Source organism: Tursiops truncatus, chromosome 20 (genome assembly GCF_011762595.2).
Source record: "Tursiops truncatus isolate mTurTru1 chromosome 20, mTurTru1.mat.Y, whole genome shotgun sequence".
In the NCBI taxonomy this organism is placed as follows: Eukaryota; Metazoa; Chordata; class Mammalia; order Artiodactyla; family Delphinidae; genus Tursiops; species Tursiops truncatus.
Genome location: NC_047053.1, coordinates 50,131,504 through 50,152,668, shown reverse-complemented (window position 1 = coordinate 50,152,668; position 21,165 = coordinate 50,131,504). Strand labels below are relative to the sequence as shown.

At 50.8% G+C, this 21,165-nt stretch overlaps 1 long non-coding RNA gene across 2 annotated transcripts; it reads right to left on the bottom strand.

Annotated features, from left to right (window-relative positions):
* Window positions 1-4,372: 4,372 nt before the first annotated feature.
* LOC109550508 (uncharacterized) lies at window positions 4,373-19,506 on the bottom strand. Of its 2 annotated transcripts, none has more exons than XR_012328719.1 (5): window positions 19,179-19,506; window positions 11,420-12,658; window positions 10,829-11,227; window positions 7,559-7,601; window positions 4,373-7,395 (listed from the first exon to the last, which is right to left on the bottom strand). It is a non-coding gene; the product is annotated as an uncharacterized lncRNA (long non-coding RNA). The 2 variants fall into 2 exon arrangements; XR_012328718.1 differs by having other exon boundaries at window positions 4,373-7,358.
* Window positions 19,507-21,165: the final 1,659 nt, after the last annotated feature.

Below are 21,165 nucleotides of genomic sequence, written 5' to 3'. Positions count from 1 at the left end.
AGCTTTCAGAACCGTTGTCCCTCCCTCCCCTCCTTTCTCAGAGACCCACGCTGGCTTTAACAGAACCCCGGCGAAACCCTGCCACAAAGAACCCTGTCACACTTGACTTAATCCAGCATTCCCTAAGCTGTCTTATCCATGGAGCTCTCTTTTCATGTAATCTTTTGTAAAGTTCTCAAAAGATATTTGGAGGAAAGTGGGACTGGACCTTAAGCCACTTTGCAACCCGAAGGCTTTCCTCTAACCACTTCCTCCCGACAATTTTAACTCCTCACCTCTCGTCCCGACGTTGAGTTTTGCACACATGCTGAGCATCTCTCTTGCAGAGTGGGCTCACCAGAGCCTGCCTTGAACCCTGGCTTCAAGACTTTCTGGACTGGTGACAACACGTAGGTCTCTGAGCCTCGGTTTCCTCATCTGTAAGACAGGAATTATTTTATTTCCTATCTCAGAGGGTCATTTCACATTAAATTAGGTAATGCATGCAAAATACTTGGTTCATCGTACGCACTCCACAGATGTTAGCTATTACTGCCGTTTTTATTTTTTGAAGAACTAAGAACGTCTTCATTAAGCTTCCCTGGTGCCTTTTCATCACTGTCAACACCAGGTCCAAAGAGCCTGTGAAGCATCTTACAGGATGGTTGTGATTTTGGCTCAGGGACACGGAACGTGGCCAGGCTTGCTGGCCAACGGTAATTGATGCTTCTCCAGAGGTTCCCAGAGATCTGGATGAACTAACGGATCCAGAAGGATCCTGTCTGATGTACATGAAGTGAATAAAGGACTTGATGCTCAGAGTGACCAGGAGAAGTTCACTTACTGACACTTTCTTTCAGTGTTTATTGAGAGTGAACACTCTGCATAGAGGGGCTCATGACGGGGACACACAGGCTCCTGTTCTAACCCCTAAGCGTCCCCCATGTTTGTTTGGATCTCTCCAGAGAACCAAACAAATACCCCCATGAGCCTGCAAGGGCGATGCAGCCTGCACGCTGCCCCCTTGGCACTGCTCAGCATCATTAACCAAACGTGCTGCAGAAGGACCTGAAAGGCTGCCACGCCCCTGCTTTCTCTCTGGAGTTTCTCCCCTGCCAGCCTCCACGCATGTGGCCTCTCAGACCTTCCGCCCCACCTCAATCCTCTCTCATTAGACTCCACACAGTGGCTCCGACTCTCAGCCTGGCCCTGAGACTGACGTCCAGTTTGGGGCTTGCTCCCTTGGCTTTGACCTGGGGGTCCCTCCAGAACACAACTCCTTTACCGCCTTTGACCATCACAGATAACGGCAGATAGAGGCCCCGCCCAATAGGAACATGTCAAATAGGGCGCCCCTTGACGGTCAGCGGGGAGCCTGGATACACCTGCAGATGCCCCAAGTGACCCATGGGAATGGGTCACCCTGGGAAGATGTCTAAGAGGAGGCTGGGTGGACCACGATGCCATTCGAAGCTGGGCTTCTCGTGTCCAGACTGTCCATGCATGTGAGAGCCACGTTTGGTTTGTTTTGTCTGTTTTACACTTGCCCCACCTTTCCAAGGTCACCACATACCATTAAGAACAACGAGGATGACAGAGCTGGTGATGCTGGTGATGGCGTGTGCTCTGGGCTGGATTCGGTGGTAGGCACTGTCTCATGTAACCCTACCAGGTAGATACCGTCCGTACCCTCAATTCACAGGTGAGGAGAGGTTAAGTAACCCGGCTGGGGTCACCAGCGGGCAGGTACTGGCACCCGGCTTCTCCCCCAGGCCCGTGTTCTCCCGGCGGCCTCTGCTGTGCCCCCCCATCTCCCTGGATCTCCCTGGCCTGACAAACAGGTGGACACCGTCTGGCCATCAGTCTCTGGCCCTGGAAGCCCTGTGAGGAAGTCCTGGGGCTCTGGAAAGCAGCCTGCTTCAAAATGCAGGGCCCAGGGACTTCCCTGGCGGTCCAGTGGTTAAGACTCCACGCTTCCAATGCAGGGAGCAGGGGTTCGATCCCTGGCTGGGGAACTAAGATCCTGCATGCCACGTGGTGTGGCCAAAAAAAATTTTTTTTAATTAAAAAATGGAGGGCCCAGGTGGACTCCCCAAGGGACGTCCTTCCAAGCAGGAGCCTCCTGTGGGTCTAACCATGGGGCTCCCAGCCCATACTCCACACATGTTGACAATTTGGTCTCCCCTCCTGGGTCCCCCACTGACACAGGTGACTCAAATGCCCCCCTTCCCGGGTTCCTCTGGGTTCCCTCCTCCCCTCCAGCCCCACTCGGCTACACTGGGGCCAGGCCCGGTCTCTACTGCCATCTAGTGGCTTCCCAGACCCGGTAGCCAGGAGTGTTCCAGAACCGTGGACAGGGTTTCAAGTTCTCGTGACAACCAGAATTCTCTGTGCCTTTAAAATGATGCTGTAGCTTGGTCTGGCTCAGACCTCTGCTGGGCAAACCCAGGGCTCTGCCCTCTGGAAAGCCATAGGCTTGGCGTAGCCCTGGGGTGACCCGTATCGGGCAGCAAGTGTCTGCGGCCAGACATCCTGCTGTCCTGCCTGTGGAAGAAGGTTTTCCAACCTCAGATGGTGGGTACAGCCTTCCCTCTGGCATCCAGCTCCACCCCTCTGCCCACCAGAGGCTGGAGGGTGCGACAGGCAGTGTGTGGAAGGCACAGGGCTGGCCCTGCCTGGGCCAGGAAGCAGGGGAGGAAGATTTTCCGGAGCAGGAGACAGTCGAGTGGGTTAAACATCCTGGAGGGAGAGGGGTCGTCTCCTCCCCCGCCCGGCGGGCCCTCTGAGCATTCGGGTGGCCAGGGTTCAGGTGCTCCCCCTGCGGCTCACTGGGACCATGTTTCCGGAAAATGCAGCCGCCTCCCACGTCCCGGCTGTTCCCATCCGATGGAGACATACGTGAAGCCCTGCACACTGTAGGCCCTTGTATTCGTGTCCTGGGGCTGCAGTAACAAATGACCGCACAGGGTGGCTCAAAACAACAGAAATTATTCTCTCCCAGGTCTGGAGGCCAAAAGTCCAGAATCAAGGCGTCAGAAGGGTTGGTTCCTTCCGGAGGCTCTGAGGGAGAGTCTGTCCCGAGACAGTCTCTGTCTCCACAGGGTGTTGTCTGTATGTGTCTGTGTGTCTTCTCTTCTTATAAGGACCCAAGTCCTATTGGTTTAGGGCCCTTATCCACCTTAATCAAGTATATCTTCATCTCGGGAGTTCCCTGGCGGTCCAGTGGTTAGGACTTGGTGCTTTCATTGCTGGGGCCTGGGTTCAATCCCTGGTCGGGGAACTGAGATCCTGCAAGCCACTCGGCGTGGCACGGCCAAACAAACAAACAAAGTATGTCTTCATCTTAACTTGATTATATCTGCAATGACTCAATTTCCAAATAAGGTCACATTCACAGGTGCCAGGGGTTAGGACTTGAATGGGGGGACACGATGACGCCCACAGCAGCCCTGCGGTAGAGCACTCGTTATCTGGGTTCCCTTCTTACCTTGGAGTCGAGAATAGGTCCACTCGTGTCCTCTGCCCCAGCCCTCACCTAAGCCCTGCGCTGTCCAGTTCACATGCCTGACGCCGTGAGGCCAGACCAACCAGCACGTCCGCGTTTGGAGAGCAGAAAGGGGCTGAGCAAGGGGAACGGTCGGCTCGCACTCAGAAAGCCTGAACTCTATGCTGGTCTTCAGGGAAGAGCGTTTATGGGCAAAATTTGGGAGACAGGCTGCAGGTGTGTGACCTTCCTCTGACTGGTTGCTGGGAGGTAACAGGGCGGTGCTCCAGGAATCTCATCATCAGCCTTCCGGTTCCAACCAGTCTGGGGTCCCCTGCTTGTGCTCAGCCTGAAGTTACCATCCTCCACTGGGGTGGGGGCTTTAGTTCCTGTAGAAGAGCTCGGAGTATGTCGCTAAGGACCCTGCTTTACGGCTGCATTACTGCTTCTTGGCGGCTCCTCCCCCCTTTCTGCATTCCCTCCCTTCCCTGATTAGTAATTGTTTGAATCTGACCTTTGGAACGCAGGGAAGGTCAAGGAGACTGAAGCTTTTTTCCTACAAACAAGCAACAGGGGACACAGAAAGGCTTTTGTACTTGGGAGGGCCCTGTTCGGTTTCGATCCCCCTTTTTCTTTGACACTCCCCAATCTTGAGGGGAACAGGTGTTGGAATCATCAACTCAGCAGAGGAACCTGGTTTTAGGGGGTCGGTTTCACTTCGGGTCCTCCACACTGGGTTTGCCGGCTCCCACCTCAAAACGTTGGTCATGTCTGGCCTTGTTCACAGTGGAAATCACTTCCCACGATCAGCTCTATCATTTCCCATCTTTAAAAGGCTACAGAGTTGTCCCTACCCCGTGAAGTGTCCCCAGATCAGTTGCCATGCTCCACCCTCTCCCACCAGCCCTCCTTCCCCCACTGGCACGTGCAGGCAGTCAGGCACCAGCTGCAATGACACAGGCAGCCGTGTAGGGCATGTTCTAGGATTCAGCCCCTCAGCCCGCTTCTCATGGTCAGAAGGGGCTCAGAAGATGTTCTCACTGCCCGATTGGTCCAGGCAGGCCTCTGAAGGACAACTGTCCAGACAATTGTTCTGTGTAAAAACATGTCCTAGAAAGCCAGGCCTCCTGGGTCCAATGGTTAGCCTTTGAGTATGTTAAGGAAATGTTTCACCCACGTGGGCCCGAGAGCCTTGGAGAGGAGGATGGCCTGGAGGTCAGGGATGTGCCGGCCAGAGCAAGGGATTTGAGATACCCAGCACCTCTAGGGGCCAGAGCGGGACCCAGTGGTCCACGGGAACTGGTGCTGAAGGAGCAGTACCAGACGGCAGGCCACTCTCACCTCTACCTGGCCTCCTGGACTGGTGGTCCCAGGTGTGAGTCAGGTGGGTGATGGCGAGCGAAGAGAGGCCTGAGAAACAGGGCTGAATAAAGCCAACGCCGTCCCCTAAACCAGGTCCTTGCTCAGCAACACGGCGAAAGTGAGGCCGCCTCCTTCACCCTCTAGACCACGCAGGGGCTTTTGCTATGATGTCTGAGGAATTCCTGTGTCTGTTGTAACAAAACACCGCAGACCGGCGGCTTGAACAATGGAAATTTATTCTCTCCCTGTTCTGGAGCCCAGAGGTCTGCAATCAAGGTGTCGGCAGCCTCCTTCAGAGGCTGGTGGGAGGATCTGTTCCAGGTGCCTCCCCTTGGCTTTTGGATGGCCGTCTTTCCTCTGTGCACGTCTCTGTGACCAAATTTCCCCTTTTTATAAGGACACTGGTCATATTGGATTAGGGCCCACCCTAATGACCTCAACTAATTACATCTGCAACAACCTTACTTCCAAATAAGGTCACATGCTGAGGTCCTAGGGGTTAGGACTTCAACATATGAATTTGGAGGGGACACAAGTCAACCGATGAGCCCAAGTCACGCATTTTCTCTGACGAAAGTCCGCCAGGAAGGCTGCCCGTTAAGCTGAGCACTGCACTGCCCGTGAAGAGATGGGCAGTCACACAGCTCTAATGAGATGCTGTTGAAAAGCGCGCAGTCTGTGGAATGTTCCAGGCAAATTAAATATACAGCATCCGAGAAGCCAAGTGGCTTGGAAAACTGCATTTATGGCTTTAACAAAAGATGGAACAGTTGGACCAGCAAGCAAGACACAGCGCTACCTGGCAGCTTCTTGTTTCCTCCCCACAGTTGCCTCACGGATTCATTAAAAAAAAAAAAAGTGTCGAAGGCTTGAAATTAAACACTTTAAACAAGGGGCTAATGGTCTCAGAGACCAGCTTTTGTTCCACATTCTGGGTTTTTTTTTCAGTCTGCAGAAAACATCGCGCCCCACAGGCAGGGGCACAAGATGCATTATTTTCATCTGAAGTGTGGCTCCAATTTGGGGAAGAAAAAAAGCCTTTTCATCTCTCTCATTCCTCATTTTCTTTTTCTCTCTCTCCGGAGGGAAGAATTTCCCTCCACTCGCCACGCTTTTGGAATCCCATAAAACATGCCAGCGGCACGAGTGTTTAGGACAGATAAACCCCCTTCCATCCCACCACGTGGCCCCAGCACAAGCTGTCACGGCCATTGTGGGGAGCTGGTGGGGGGACCAACAAGGTTTGGCAGGAAGCAGGCGGGAGGCACAGAGATGAGGTGCCAAGAGGGAAGGGGCGGGGGGAGCTGAGGGTCCTAAGTGTACTTGGCCCACAAGCGCCCCCGCGCGGCCAACTCCCTCCTCAGGCACGGCTGCCTCTTCAGTGCCAGGGCTGCACCTGTGTTTTCATCGCCCCATCACCCACATAACTGCAAAGGCAGCCTGACCACTCCGCTTAGGAAGCTCCTTTTCCTTTGAGCCCTTGAATCACAGAACTGGAGGGCCCGGAAGCTCAAGTTCCCATCCTTTTTTTCCATCTCTGCCCCCCAAACCGGAGTAAAGGAGATTTCCAGAACAACTTGATGGGTGTCACTGGGAGATCATTCTAAGGCAATCAGCCTCAGGATGGCCTGAGCTCCGGGGACCTCGGACACCACCCAAGGCAAAGGGACAGAGGAGGCTGGGGCTTCCCTGGCGGTCCAGTGGATAAGACTCTGTGCTTCCACTGCAGGGGGGCACAGGTTCGATCCCTGATCGGGGAATTAAGATCCCACATGCCGCGCGGCGTGACCAGAAAGCAAAAAAAAAAAGGGTCAGAGGAGGCAAAGGGGCCCACCTGGGGCCAGTCCCACTGCATCCTGTCTACAGAGGCATCTCCAGCAGGTGGAGAGAGACGGTGCATCTGGGGAGCATGGAAACGTTCTGCTCCCTCCATCCATGACTGAAGGATGGTGCGTGGCAGGAGCCTGGTCAGAAGAACAAATGGGTGACATGTCCCCCAGACTCAGTCTGTCACTGGGCCCAGGTGCTGCAGGATTATGGAGAATTGTGTTTGCACGTGAACACCCACATCCTTGTGGCAGCTTGCAAAATGAGAACCTCTAGAGACAAAAATTGGACTTGGAATTCTTTAATTATCTTGAGAGTCCTTCCTTAGTGCATTCTCTCTCTCTCTCTTTCTCTGTCTCTCTCGTCCCCACACTCCCATCTGTCAGTCTCTCTCTTTTGTCTCTCTCCAGCAGTAATCACAAAACGACATGGAAGAAGAGGTGACTTGGGTTCTCGCAGCTACAAGATGCTTTCAAGACCTGCCACTTGGACACCTGTGGGAAACTGACCTGCTGGTGGTGGGGACTCAGATCCACATCTTACCGCTGGGTACCACTTGAGAGCTGAGGAGATGCTCCAGTAAGCCCGATTCCTTCGTAAACCTTTTCAAGTCGGCTTCGCTGGTGTGTTTCTATTTTACAGTTGAGAGATGGGTCCATGTGGGACCCCCCATCGTTGTTCCCTCCAGTCACAGGCCATCTGGAAGCTGCAGACAATAAATACCAGCTACAGACATGTGGAACCTGAGAAAGGAGGTGCAGGTGTATTGCTGGGGCTCTGTTCCCCTCCAGAGTGGACGTTATAAAGAAGTCCTGCTTTACCGGCCAAAGCACCCACCCCCACCAATTTCACCACTATCTCCAACCCCAAAAGCAACCACCCGGAAGGCCTTTAAACATTTTTCACCTGAAGAAATGTGTGTAGCTGGGTCCTCAGCCACTGCTTCCCTCTTGTGGAATCAAAAGAAGAGGGAGGGGAAGAAAAAATAATGAAGGTATTAGTCTCTCCCAGGCACAAAGCACTGTGTTTCGAGCTTTACAGATGTTCCCACCTAACCCTCAGAACAGCCCCAGAGACAGGAATTGTTTCTAGTTCATAAAGGAGGAAGTGGAGGCTTTTGAGGGAGGGTAGTTAACCTGGTCAAGGTCGCTCAGCTAGTCTAGGACTGAGGCAGGACGTCAAACCCCAAAGCCCACGCTCCTGCTTCTGCAACCAGCTACCCCCAAAATGTTGATGAGATCCTGGATGCAGCAGAAGCAATTCTAGCTGTTGGGCTGTCCTTCTGTGTGACATTTGGCCAGACTGCTGCTACATTAACCTACTCCATTCTTCCCTTAACCCTCCAACCAGCCTGTTACCCTGAGGGTGCTCTTTCCTGTTCGCACTTCCGAGCCCAGGCAGTGCCCCTGAGTTCAGTTCTCAGCACCTGCTTTTCTCTTTCTGCTACTTTCCTTGGAAAATGCCTCCCTCTCCTACCTCCTCCACTGTCTTTGTGAGAAGGGCCCTCCCTCCGTGTCTGTGTCCCGTCCACTCCCCTGAGTCTCCAGCCACCTGCTCAGCCCTGCACAGGCTCACGGGGTTGGCGATCACCCAAGTGAACACTACCTGTCACGTGTGAAATGGAGGCGGGAAGCTGGGAACTGCGGCATCACATGATTCAGGGGAACACGCATTTGCTTTAAAACCATGCCTCTCACCTCCCTCCTTACACACAGATTAATCCAATTTGGATCAGAGACATCAATGTAAAAAATGAAAGCAGGGCTTCCCTGGTGGCGCCGTGGTTGAGAGTCTGCCTGCCGATGCAGGGGACACGGGTTCGTGCCCCGGTCCGGGAAGATCCCACATGCCGTGGAGCGGCTGGGCCCGTGAGCCATGGCCGCTGAGCCTGCGCTCTGCAATGGGAGAAGCCACAGCAGTGAGAGGCCCGTGTACCACAAAAAAAAAAAAAGAAAAAAGAAAAAAAGACATACAAAGAATATACCATCATATTAAGACATAAAGAATATGTCTTTATTTTTTGTGACTTAATTTGCGTTTCATTCAGGCTGGGGGGAACCTCAGATCTCCATTAGTTAAGGGTTGTACCTCAGGAAATGAGTCTTTAAACCATGCTGGTAGAGAAGATAAAGTTCAAACTGGGAACTTTTAAGGGGAAAAGCAGGGAAGAGACCCAAAAAGGAAGCAAACATTTGGTTCATTTGAGCTCAGAAGTGTAAACTCTCTTTTTAGCTGTGTTTCCATGGTTTTATAAGCCACGTGGATCATAATCTGAAGTCGAATCACTAGAGCGGAAAGGGAACCCAGGTTCCATCTAACTCAGGGGAGTTCCCATGGTAAACGGTGCGCCCTGGGCCTCAGTGTGTCCTTGCAAATAGCCCTCCAACGGTGCTTTTCTTCTTTCTCTCTCTCCGTTCTTTCTTTTTCCTTCCCTCCTCTGGCAAAAAGGTATAACTGGCTTGTAACATTTCGCCAAAGGCAGGGGAGCTGGGGAGCTGGGGTGAAGGGAAAATATGAAGATTGTAATCAATTGTGTAGCTGGTTCACTGAGCGGTCTCAGACTCGGGGGTCTAAACAAACTGGTTTTACACTTTCTCTAATCAATCCTGTTAGCCGCACTCTGTCAAATTCTGCTTTCCTTCTCCTACCGATAGGCAGGCAGACCCCACTGTTTCTTGATCACTTTCAGTCATTACAAATCCTGCTGGCTTTAAATCAATGCCTCACATCCAGTTCAAAGCTTTCGGGCCCCAGTCTCCCAGCCCAGCCCAGCCGTGGCTCTGAGACAGGAGTGGAAGGGACTCCGTGCCCACCTACTCCGACTTGGTCTAGTCCATCTGCCCCAGGTAGTGTCTGCTTTCAAGGGGGTCTCCACGGAGACCATCACTCCCCGAGTTTTCTAGGGGGCTGTTCAGGCTCACGCTGGACATCATCTCCATGGCTGAGGACGCCCTCTGAAAGGAACGCCCATGTATCACCCCAGGCCCTTCCCCAGTGGTCCACTTGAGGGCAGCCTGGGCGATCTACGACTCCCGCCTCTTCACTGTCATTGGCATGGAACCATAGGAGGCAATGAGGGCCTCTACAGTGCCTTCTAAGAACTGTGAAGATATGGGTTGGGGGACCCCATATCCTTTCTTCCTTTGCAACTGCATCCTAGTCCCTACTTGCCCAGCCTCCACCAGCTGCTCCGGCCACATTCCTGCCCTCAGAATATTCTAGGTGGAAGCAGACATCTGTTTCTATGTTTTTTACACATGATACTCCAGAGGACCCAGGCCAAGCTCCCCTGGGCACACCTCCTCTGTGCCGCAGTCTGTTCCGAGAGCAGAGAAGATTGCAGATCTGCAGAAGCCCATCTGAGAGTGAGCTGCCTGCGGCCTCTGCCTATAAGGATCCCCAGCTCTAAGAGCCACCCCCTCGGAGCCCCACGTGTCTGATTTGCTTGCAAGGGAATGACTCCGTCTCTTGGTTTGGGTTGCAAGGAAGAGCACTTCTCCCCGCCCTCTACTAGGATGACGGAACTCTAGAATAAAATCATAACGATTCCTCATAATTAATCATGATTAACCACAACAGATTAAACGCTTATCACCAAAGCCATCCCTATACATCACTTCATTTCCCTAGAGAAGTATTCTATTGTGACCTCCATCTGGTGGTGAAAAAATGGAAAATTGGCGGGGAGGGGAATCACACCGTAGCCAGTGGGCCAAGTCTAGCCCACCACCTGTCTTTCTATGGCCCACAGCTAAGAATCGCTTTCACATTTTTAAACGGTTTAAAAAAACCCAAAAACCCAGAAGAGGAATACTTTGTGACATGAGAGAATTATATGACATTTAAATTGCAGTGTCCATAAATAAAGTTTTATTAGACCCGCCTCACTCATTTGTTTACACATTGTCTGTGGTTGCTCCCGTACCACGATGGCAGGATTGGGGAGCGGCATGAGAGACTGATGGCCTGCAAACCCCAAACTATTTACTCTCTGGGACTGTAAAGAAAAGTGAACCAAGCCTGCTAACATTTCTTTTTCTTTTTCTTTTAGTTTTTGGCCATGTTGCAGGGCTTGTGGGATCTTAGTTCCCCGACCAGGGCCCCTGGCAGTGAGAGCACCGAGTCCTAACCGCTGGACTGCCAGGAAAGTCCCCAACATTTGTTTTTCATACTCACAGTTCTCTGGGTTGGCTGGGATTATCTCCAGGCTGCAGGATGGGTTCAGGTGGGGTCCATCTGCATCGTTCTGGGATGCAACAGTCTCCCAGGGCATATTCTTCTCAGGGTAGATGGAGGACACGTAGGCAGGACAGACGGCACCTCTGAAGCCCTCGGCTGGACCAGGCTTCCACATCCCACGTACTCTGCCCACTCTAGCGGGAGGGGCTGCAAAGTCACATGCCAAAAGGGCGACAATTTCTAATTCTGATACTGGGCATGAGTAAAGAATTAGAAGCAAAGATCTTCTCGACTACAGTTGGGGATCCAGGATTTGAACTCAGGGCTGTCTGACTCAAGAGCCTGTGTGCTCATCCCTCTGCTCCACTGACCTCTGTCTCTGGCAAACCGTCATAGCTGCAATAAAGAAAAAAAGAATAGAAAAACCATGGAGAAAAGTGCGCAGAAAGCTGTTGTTACCGAGTCCAAACGTGCTGCTCACCACACACCGGCCAATAACTTGAGAGACAAATTGTTGGGGCAAAGGAGTAGCAACTTTATCCAGAAAGCCAGCAGACCGTGGACTCGTGTCCCAAAGAACCATCTTACCTGAGTTAGAATTCAGGCTTCTTTTATACTAAAAGAGGAGGGAGGAAAGTCAAACATTTCCTGGTTCCGGTCAGCCTCTGGAGGGGATGTGTTCATTTCTTCCTTCTTGCAGTCATTCACAGGTGGGCTTGGTCAGCATGTTTCTTGTGAGCTAAAGAGAGGTATTTTAGCTTAATGCTCATTACCTGGGAGGCAGGGTTCCCAGAGGTGGGCCATTATGTATAATTTAAGCTTATAGGCAACATCCCTTTAGTGATGAACTTGTAATAGAATACAAAGGTTCTTCCCTATTACAATGTTTCCATCATTCTCTGTCCACGAGGGCTCTTCCTGAGCACCGCTGGGTACCATCTAGTACATCACCATGTTGAGTAACCAGAAGAGACAGCCACGGTAAACAAAGTCAAAATGGCTCCTGCAGACCCTTGGAAAACCTCAGCAAGTGCTCGCAAGAGCAGTGTATCTTTCAGGAATGCCACTGTTGACAACAGAACACGTAATGACAGGAAGTGGAAAAATTCTGAAGATCGTCATTTCAATTACCCAGCAGGCATTCGTGGAGCAAGCTTCTCTCAGAGTGAGAATATAAATAAGTCATGTGTGTCTGGAAGCCCTTCCAGATGAGAAGAAGGAGATGGGTGAATCAAACTTTCCGATTATCCCTCTGCCAGTTTTTTCACGAAAGCGGGAAAGAGCAGACCCACTGCAGAGTCTCCTGGTTATGAAATGCGAAGCCTCGCAGGAGTTGGGATCCATTAAGTATTTGTTGCGCTGAGTGACAAGGCTGGAAGCAGCATGGGAGAGGATGATGAATAAATGCCCCGGCGTTACAGCAACTCAGTGAGCCTCCTGCGGCCCGAAGTTGATTCTCCATGTCATAATGGAATCAGACGCTTGCCAAGAAATCGACAGGAGGGAGAAAGAATTTATGACACATGTACAGGCTACTCGTCCTGTGACTGCTGTTTTGAAAGAAAGACGGGAGAAGAAACATAGCGAATAATATGGTGACACTGACATGCTGTAGAACGTGGTGAGATGGGGTGGATTTTCTTTTCAAGCTCCACTGAGAATCAAAGAAGCTGAGAAACAGTGGATGTAGAGGCTCTTTGAATAACCACATGTCAGGAATATGATACTTGATGAGACGTCTTCTCGGTTCAAAACCCTACGCTTATTATCCTTCTGAGTTGTGCTCCAGACAAAATCAAATACTTCTGGGCAAGTGTCTCTGCTTACCTATGTAGAGGAATAAAAACTACTATTTATTGAGAACATACTTGTACCAGGCACAAACTGTCTTAAGGACAGGATTCAACCTTACCTCCGAGGTGGGCATGACTCTGCCCCCCAGTATACATGGAGAGACTGAGACTGAAACAGCAACGTCCAGTGACTTGCCTGAGGCGGCCTAGCTCATAAGTAATAGAGCTGAAGCTAAAAATTGGATTTGTTTGAGTCCAGACCAGTGTTTTGCATTCATTACATGGCCTCCCCAAAGAGCAGGTTAAAACACCTTACCCCCAAGTGGACATAATTTAGGCTATTTATGTTGCTGCAAAAAAATTTTTTTGGCAAGATTAAAAAGTCTTCCTCCCAGTTATGGGCTCCCTGCAGCCCTGACTCACCTACATATCAAACCCTCGAGGAGATCAGAACCAGCTCAAATCCATCCCCAATTTGTTCTGCTCCTTGGGTCACTGTGATGAACTCACTAGATGCAAGTGAACCCACTGGGTTCTCACCACTAGCTATTTCCCACTCTTTTTTCCAACATTTTGTTATGAATGTTCTGAAATATACAGCGAAGTTGAGAAAATTAAACAGTGAACACATATATCTATCACCTAGTTTTACCACTAACATTTTATTACTCTTGCTTTATCTGTCCATCCCCACATCCATCTATCCATGCACCTTATTTTTGCTGCATTTCAAAGTAAATTGCTGTCATCTGTACACTTCCCCTAAATAAGTCAGCACACCTATCATTAGCTAGAGCTATTTATTTATAGTTTTTACTTTAAATTTTAGGTAATTTATGTAATTTAGGTAAATAATTTAAATTTTAGGTAAAATTTGCACACAATGAAATGCCGAGATCTGAAGTGCATATTCGCTGTTTTGACAAATTCATACACTGTAACCCAAACCTCTATCACTCTATAGAGCGTTACTACTATCCCCCCAGAAGGTTCCCTTCTGTCCCAATCAATCCCCACTCCCAACTCCCAGAGGCAAAGATGTGATAATGTACAGGCGACCACTATCAGATCCACTGGTCTCACCAGATACTCCATCATCTGGAAGCATCTGGACTCAGAGAACAGAAGGATGGCTCGTTAGAGGCTTATCGAAGGCACCTAAGAAGGAGTTCACATCCTGCGGCACAAGTGTGCTGTCCTCCAGGATGTGGTGGATGCACCAGATCGATGGCCAGTACGTGGTGCTGTGTCCACAAGTGCTAGAGGGCGCTGACCCCACACAGAGCCGTGAATGCACGCGCGAGAATCACTGGGGGCCGTCTCGGAGCTGGCTATCACAGCTGGGAACAACCCGAAAGTACTGTAACTGAAAGTGGGGTCCGGCTGCTCACCGCTCAAAAGCCAATGAAGAGGCAAGCCTGGTGGAACGGAAAGTTTGCTTTACTTCAAAGGCCAGCAACTGGGATGGGGGAGGGCCAACTCCCCCCAACCGACAATCAGTGGGCAAGAGCTTTTATAGATGGAGGGAGGGGGCTACATGTAGAAACAGCACAGGCAGCTCTGACAGGCATCTTGAAATTGTTCATCGGTGGTCTGACCAGCATCATCTTGACTGTTTTAAGTACAGTCAATCTTCAGTTCCAGGGTCGGTTTGTTCCCATTTCCTTGAGGCCAATTCTCAGAATTGTGGCAGCTTGGCTGTCATGTCATGTAGCCATGTCGTGGCTACAGCCTGGTCATCATGTAGTTAACTTCTTCCACCTGGTGGGGCTTTCAGTATCTATAAGACAGCTCAGAGGATATGGCTCAGAATATTATCTACAGCCCTTGAGGAGGAACTAAAGGTCCTTGAGTTTGCTTAGTGACTAAACTATTATCATTTAGTCTTGCTGGACTGCTTTCCTTTGCCTCTGTAATTTCTCATTTCTCTGATTAAACTTATTCTTCGGCCAAAGCTTTTCCACAGACAAAAGGCAGGCTGAGGACATGGGAGGCAAGGACCCTAGGGTCCTGCTCCATTTCAGTACCAGGGAGTTAATGCCAAAAAGTCAACTTGGACCATGGGGGCAGGAGCCAATGGAAAAATGCTTCACCTCTGTCCTTCCAGGCAGGCAGTTCTGAGATACATTTCATAAGGCTCCTGAGAAGGTCCTGGTGAAATCAAGCTGCAGTCACCACGGGCAGCACCAAATTGATGACGCGTCTCATATTGATTTTCCCACCTCCCGTGTTCCACTCCCCATACCCCTCACTCCTGCTAACTGGAATTACGTCTCAAATAAATAAACCTTTGTCTCTGGCTCTCTGGTTAGTGTGTGTGTGTGTGTGTGTGTGTGTGTGTGTGTGTGTGTGTGTGTGTGTGTGTGTGTGTGTGTGTGTGTGTGTGTGTGTGTGTGTGTGTGTGTGTGTGTGTGTGTGTGTGTTGAGGGGGGAGGGGAACTAAGGCTAAGATAGCTGTGCAGTATGTGTTGTTGCTTGTTTATTTATTTATTAAGGTATAATTATATATAGTAAAACGCACAGCTTTTTTTTTTTTTTTTTGCGGTGCGCAGGCCTCTCACTGTTGTGGCCTCTCCCGTTGCGGAGCACAGGCTCCGGACGCGCAGGCTCAGCGGCCATGGCTCACGACGGGCCCAGCCGCTCCGCGGCACGTGGGATCTTCCCGGACCGGGGCACGAACCCGCGTCCCCTGCATCGGCAAGCAGACTCTCAACCACTGCGCCACCAGGGAAGCCCAAACGCCCAGCTTTTAAGTGTCCGGTTTGATGAGTTTTGACAAATACATACACACCCATGTAACTGACACCCCCCCACTCACTATAGAGTCTTGCCAGCACCCTGGAAAATCCCCTTGTATAGTTTTTCAGTCCATCCCCAGCCCCAACCCCCAGAAGCAACCTCTATTCACCTATTTATTCCTGTAGATTTGTTTTGTCTGTTTTGAACTTTATATAAATAGACTAGATGGGCAGTATTTTCATTGTGGTGGTGGATGGAAGATGATGGAAAATTCTTTGTCACTCTCTGACAAGAGGTCGAGTCTATTTCCCTCTCTCTCGGATCCGGGCTGGCCCCGTGACTTGTTTTGACAATAGGATGCTGCAGAAGTGATACTGTGATCTCCAAGGCTGGACTTAAGGAGTCTGCAGCTTCTTTATTCTCCACTTGGATGCCCGCTCTGGGCAGAAGTGCTGGCAGCAGCCGGAGTAAGATGAGGGGCCACCAGGGGACTTCCCTTGTGGTCCAGTGGTTAAGACTCCGCGCTTCCAACGCAGGGGGTGAGGGTTCCATCCCTGGTCAGGGAACTGAGATCGCAGGGGGTGAGGGTTCCATCCCTGGTCAGGGAACTGAGATCCCACATGCCGCACGACCAAAAAATAATAGATAAAATAATAATAATAATAATTAATTAATTTAAAAAAAAGGAAGGGGGGCCACAGAAGTGCATAGGAGGTATGTCCACTAGGTCATCAGAACATGGGAGATGCAGCTAACATGGTACTTAAAGGGCGCCGGAAACCCCTAAAAATAAGAAAGGTGGAAAATATGGGCTAAGCAGGCAATTCAAGAAGCTAGAAAAAGAAGACAGCAGAGTAACGCTGAAGAAAGTGAGATAAAAGACATAAGGAAGGTGAAAGCAAAAATTCATGAACTGTCAATAGAAAACAAAGAGAGGGCATCAATGAAACAAGTGCTTTCTTTGAAAAAGTTCTGAAAAAAGAAAAAGTCTAGCCGAGAAAAAAAGCAAGAAAAAACGTAAAAGACAAACACTATCAGGAATGGAAAAGGGGATCTAATTCCAGATGTAGGAGAGATTTAAAAATTATATATAAATACTATGAACAACTTCATGTGCATACATTTGAGTATAGCTGGGCAGACAGGCAGGTCAGACAGCACAAGGTGATGGAGACGGCGGGATGGCGTGTAGGGGCTGAGGAAGCAGGAAGGGAGGGGCACACCGCTCACCCTTAGGGGGGCTAAATTATAATGTTCAAAAAGTTGAAAACATGACTTTCACATATAAAATGGACATATGTAAGTAACTGTTTCCAACTCATTAATTAATGAGGGAACCGATAAGATATTAAGACCAGTTGAAAGGAAAATTTGAAAATCAGCCATGTATAGAGGCAATCAGGAACGCCAGAACGAATTTGCTAAGAGATGCAAAACTGGTCAATGGGGCAATAAAATGTAATGTTTGAGGTCATCTTCTCCAGATGACAGAAACCAATTGTATCTCTGCGGGACAAAATCCATTTGCACTGTTGTGGACAAGAATTATTTCCATTTTCTACAGCTCAACTTCTCCCCCATCGAGCTGTAAAGTAGCCTCGTCAAGAGAAAGACAAGGGTCCAGGCTCGGCCAGGACAAGGCAACCCCTGGGGATGAGCTGCACCCGGCACGCCCAGTATCACTTTGCCCATTTTCAAGTCTTGGACAATTTCTCTAGACAAGGGACTGTCTCTGTCTCTTCACACCTGCAGGACAGAGAGTGCCTCAATCCAGTGCATTAGAATGACCTGGGGAACTTCTAAACAGCCGGATCCCAGGCCACACCCCGGACCCTTAAAATCAGTATCTCTGTGGGTGGTGCCTGGTGATCTTTAAAGTTCCAGGTGATTCTGACATGCAGCCATAGTTGAGAACCACCCCCCAGAGGACATCCAAGCGGGAGCTACGGGCCGCTGCCCTCCCACCACTCCCCGCCCCTCCCTCCACTCCCCGCCCCTCCCACACCATCACAATCCTCCCCTCCCACCGTCCACTCCCTGTCACCCACCCCTCCCATCCCTCCACTCCTATCCCTCCCACCCTCCACTCCCATCCCCTCCACATCCCCTCCCAGCCTCGCTACCCACCCCCCACCAGCCCACCCCTCTCTCCTCTCCCTTCCCCAAGCCTGGCTTCCCTTGAGCCTGGGGGGTGGGGGCAGTCATCCCTACCACCGGGCAGAAGGGGCCGAGTGGGTGCTGCCTGGGACAACTCCCCTTCCAAAGCCCCCTCCCCCGGGGGTTCGTCCCAGGAAATGACCTCTTTTGAAAGTGTTTTGCTCCCAGACACAGAAGGAACAGCAGCTTGAGAGCAGCAAATGAGAAGAAATCTATCATCCTCAGGAAATTGGTTCAGGCCGCCCCGCAGAGTGACAGTGATCACAGAGGCCCTTCAAGTGCCCCGAGAAATGCATAGGTTGGATAGTAACGCACCAGCTGTCCTCGGGACGCTTGTAACCACGAGGTGGGTGGGCCATGGAGCAAGGACTTAAATCAGGGGACATGGGGGGAGGCTCAGTCCCCAGAGGCTCCTTTCACAAAAAAGCGGGATGGAGCCAGTCTGCTTTCAGCCTCCAGGTACGTTTTCAGCCGAGTGAGAGCCCAGGGCTAAGCTCCCCAGGCTCCCATGCAGCCCACCCTGGAGAGCATCCGGGGAGATGGTCTGGGAGGGTAGGCTGGCCTTGAATGGAACTGACCAGATGTCCTGGCAGCAAAAATCCTGAGCAAGCTGACCAGCCAGAAGGCTGAAGGGGGAGCAATTTGTCCAGTGACCTCAGGCAAGCCTGAGCCTCTAAAAATTAAGCACAATAATACCTAGTTCCTGAGGTTGCTCTGAAGATTAAATGACACCACGGACAGAAAGGCCAGCCTCCGCAGTGTAATCTCCCTCCCTCCCTCCCTGTACATCCCCAAGAATCAGGGCATGGGCTTGGCTATCCTACAGGCCCTAGAGGTGCACCTTCCATGGTGGCAGCCACACGTGACCACTGAGCACTTGCAGCGGGGCTGGTGCAAACCCAGATGAGCCGTGAGTGTCAAATACACACTGGATTTTGAAGATGCAGTTTAAAAAGCAAGTACTCGGGCTTCCCTGGTGGCGCAGTGGTTGAGAGTCCACCTGCCGATGCAGGGGACACGGGTTCGTGCCCCGGTCCGGGAAGATCCCACATGCTGCGGAGCGGCTGGGCCCGTGAGCCATGGCCGCTGAGCCTGTGTGTCCGGAGCCTGTGCTCCGCAACGGGAGAGGCCACAACAGTGAGAGGCCCGCATACTGCAAAAAAATCCCCAAAAAACAAGTACTCTCACTAATATTTTTTATACTGTATACTGAAACAATAGTTTTGGTATATTAAGTTAAATATATTATTACAATTAATTTCACCTGGTTCTTTTTACTTGTTTTAATGTGGCTACCGAAAATCTAAAATTACTGGTGTGGCTCACATTATATCCATTGGACAGGGCTGCCTCACATGGAATCAAAAGGAGTCTATCCCATGCTACAACTACTGAAACCCACGTGCCTAGAGCCCGTGCTCTGCAGCAAGAGAAGCCACCGCAATGACAAGCCTGCGCACTGCAACGAAGAGTAGCCCTCGCGCGCCGCAAAGAGAAAGCCAGTGCACAGCAACAAAGACCCAACACAGCCAACAATAAATAAATAAATAGAGTCCAACCCAGAAGCTATAGGCGGCCTCCTGCAGGGTGAAGGGAGGTCACATGAGCCCCTGATGATGAGGGCTTTTCTCAACTGTGAAAAGCAACAGCTAGCTTACCAAGTCGCTCTGTCAACCTCCTTAGGAGAGCTGGTACTTCTAGTGCCTTCAACATGCTTTACTTGTTAATCCTCACTTAAATCTCATTAGAAAGAGCTGGGCTGTAGGGCGCGGTCAGCTAACTGCCACGCAGCAGGAAGCTGAAGTAAGCTGAATCATCCTTCCTGTGGCCACTGCGCTTGCGCTAAGTATACTAATGAGGTTTTAAAGTAGCGACCTATCCGATGCTGGCTCACAAGTCGCACCATCGGCGAAAGCCAATCACAGAGCGACACATGTTCTTAATCCCTATATAAGCAGACTGCTATAGGATTGCGGTGTCTTCCTTCCATCTTCTCTTCAACCAAGCTGTGCTACAATAAAGTGTGATACGAGAAGAATCTTGCGTGTGGCGACTCGTCATTCTGCTGGTCGGAGGCGGCTCGCCGCATTTGGTGCCGAAACCCGGGAACTTCGCGCCCTGCATGGAGGACCGATTCAGAACTCGACACACGGAGTGAACCGTCGGATCAAGATCCGATCTGGGTGCCATCAAGACTGACGAGAATTGTTGAAGAAAACTTCAGAGAAGATGCTGAGCTGGATGTTCCTGATGATTCTTCCCTTGCTTAGGGCAGAGAATATGACGTTCTGGGGAATTAGCCGGACCTGGCCAGTTCCCATGCCGGTTCTGCTGTATATTTGGGATTATAATATGTCTCTGGTTGGTCTGTCGCATGCGCGTCAGGGCACATCGAGATAAGGTCCTACTCACTCAAGCGCTTTTGGCTGTTAGTGAAGGTGATTCTCCCGCAGCCTGGATCTCCGTCCTAAACAATTCGAATGGATTGCCCTTGCACGGAGAGGCCCTGTTGCCATTGCACCTCTATAGGGAATCAAAACTTATTCTGAGTCAGCCTTTGCACCCTGCAGCCCTTGTTGGCATTGCACGCAGGAAGGTGTCTCAGACATGCCAACGGAAGGCTGCCCTCGAACAGTGAGCACATCATGAGGTGAACACTTGTACGGGCTACATTCTGCTTGGTGATTCTAGTAAATAAAAAAGGGGGAGATGTAGGGCGCGGTCAGCTAACTGCCACGCAGCAGGAAGCTGAAGTAAGCTGAATCATCCTTCCTGTGGCCACTGCGCTTGCGCTAAGTATACTAATGAGGTTTTAAAGTAGCGACCTATCCGATGCTGGCTCACAAGTCGCACCATCGGCGAAAGCCAATCACAGAGCGACACATGTTCTTAATCCCTATATAAGCAGACTGCTATAGGATTGCGGTGTCTTCCTTCCATCTTCTCTTCAACCAAGCTGTGCTCCAATAAAGTGTGATACGAGAAGAATCTTGCGTGTGGTGACTCGTCATTCTGCTGGTCGGAGGCGGCTCGCCGCACTGGGCCTGGGATGTGAACCGTTCAGCACATGGGCACTTGCATGCAGTGTCACACTGCCTCTCCCGAGTGGCTCTGAGGCAACCTCCTCCAAGGTTGCCACCAACAGCGGGGCAGAGGGCGCTCCTAGGCATGGCTTTGCCAACCCTCCTGCAGGTCTGAAGACAGACCCTCTCCCCTCAGAGAGGGGAGGTCAGGAGCTCCCAGGAAGAGTGTTTGGTGGGCTGACGGGGCCCTCTTGGTAAATGTCATTTGTTTTTAAACTTTTTTTAATATTTATTTTATTTATTTTTTGAAAAAAATTTTTGGCTGCGTGGGGTCTTAGTTGAGGCACGCGGGATCCATCGCTGCGTCGCGAGGGCCTCTCTCTAGTTGTGGCACGCGGGCTCCAGAGCGCGTGGGCTCAGTAGTTGCGGTGCACAGGCTTAGTTGCCCCGCGGCATGAGGGATCTTAGTTCCCCCACTAGGGATCGAACCTGCGTCCCCTGCACTGGAAGGTGGATTTTTTACCACTGGACCACCAGGGAAGTCCCTAAATTTCATCTGTTGATCTAAAATATACGCTGAGGCTGGTTAAGCAGCTACACACCTCAGTACATCCTGAGACGT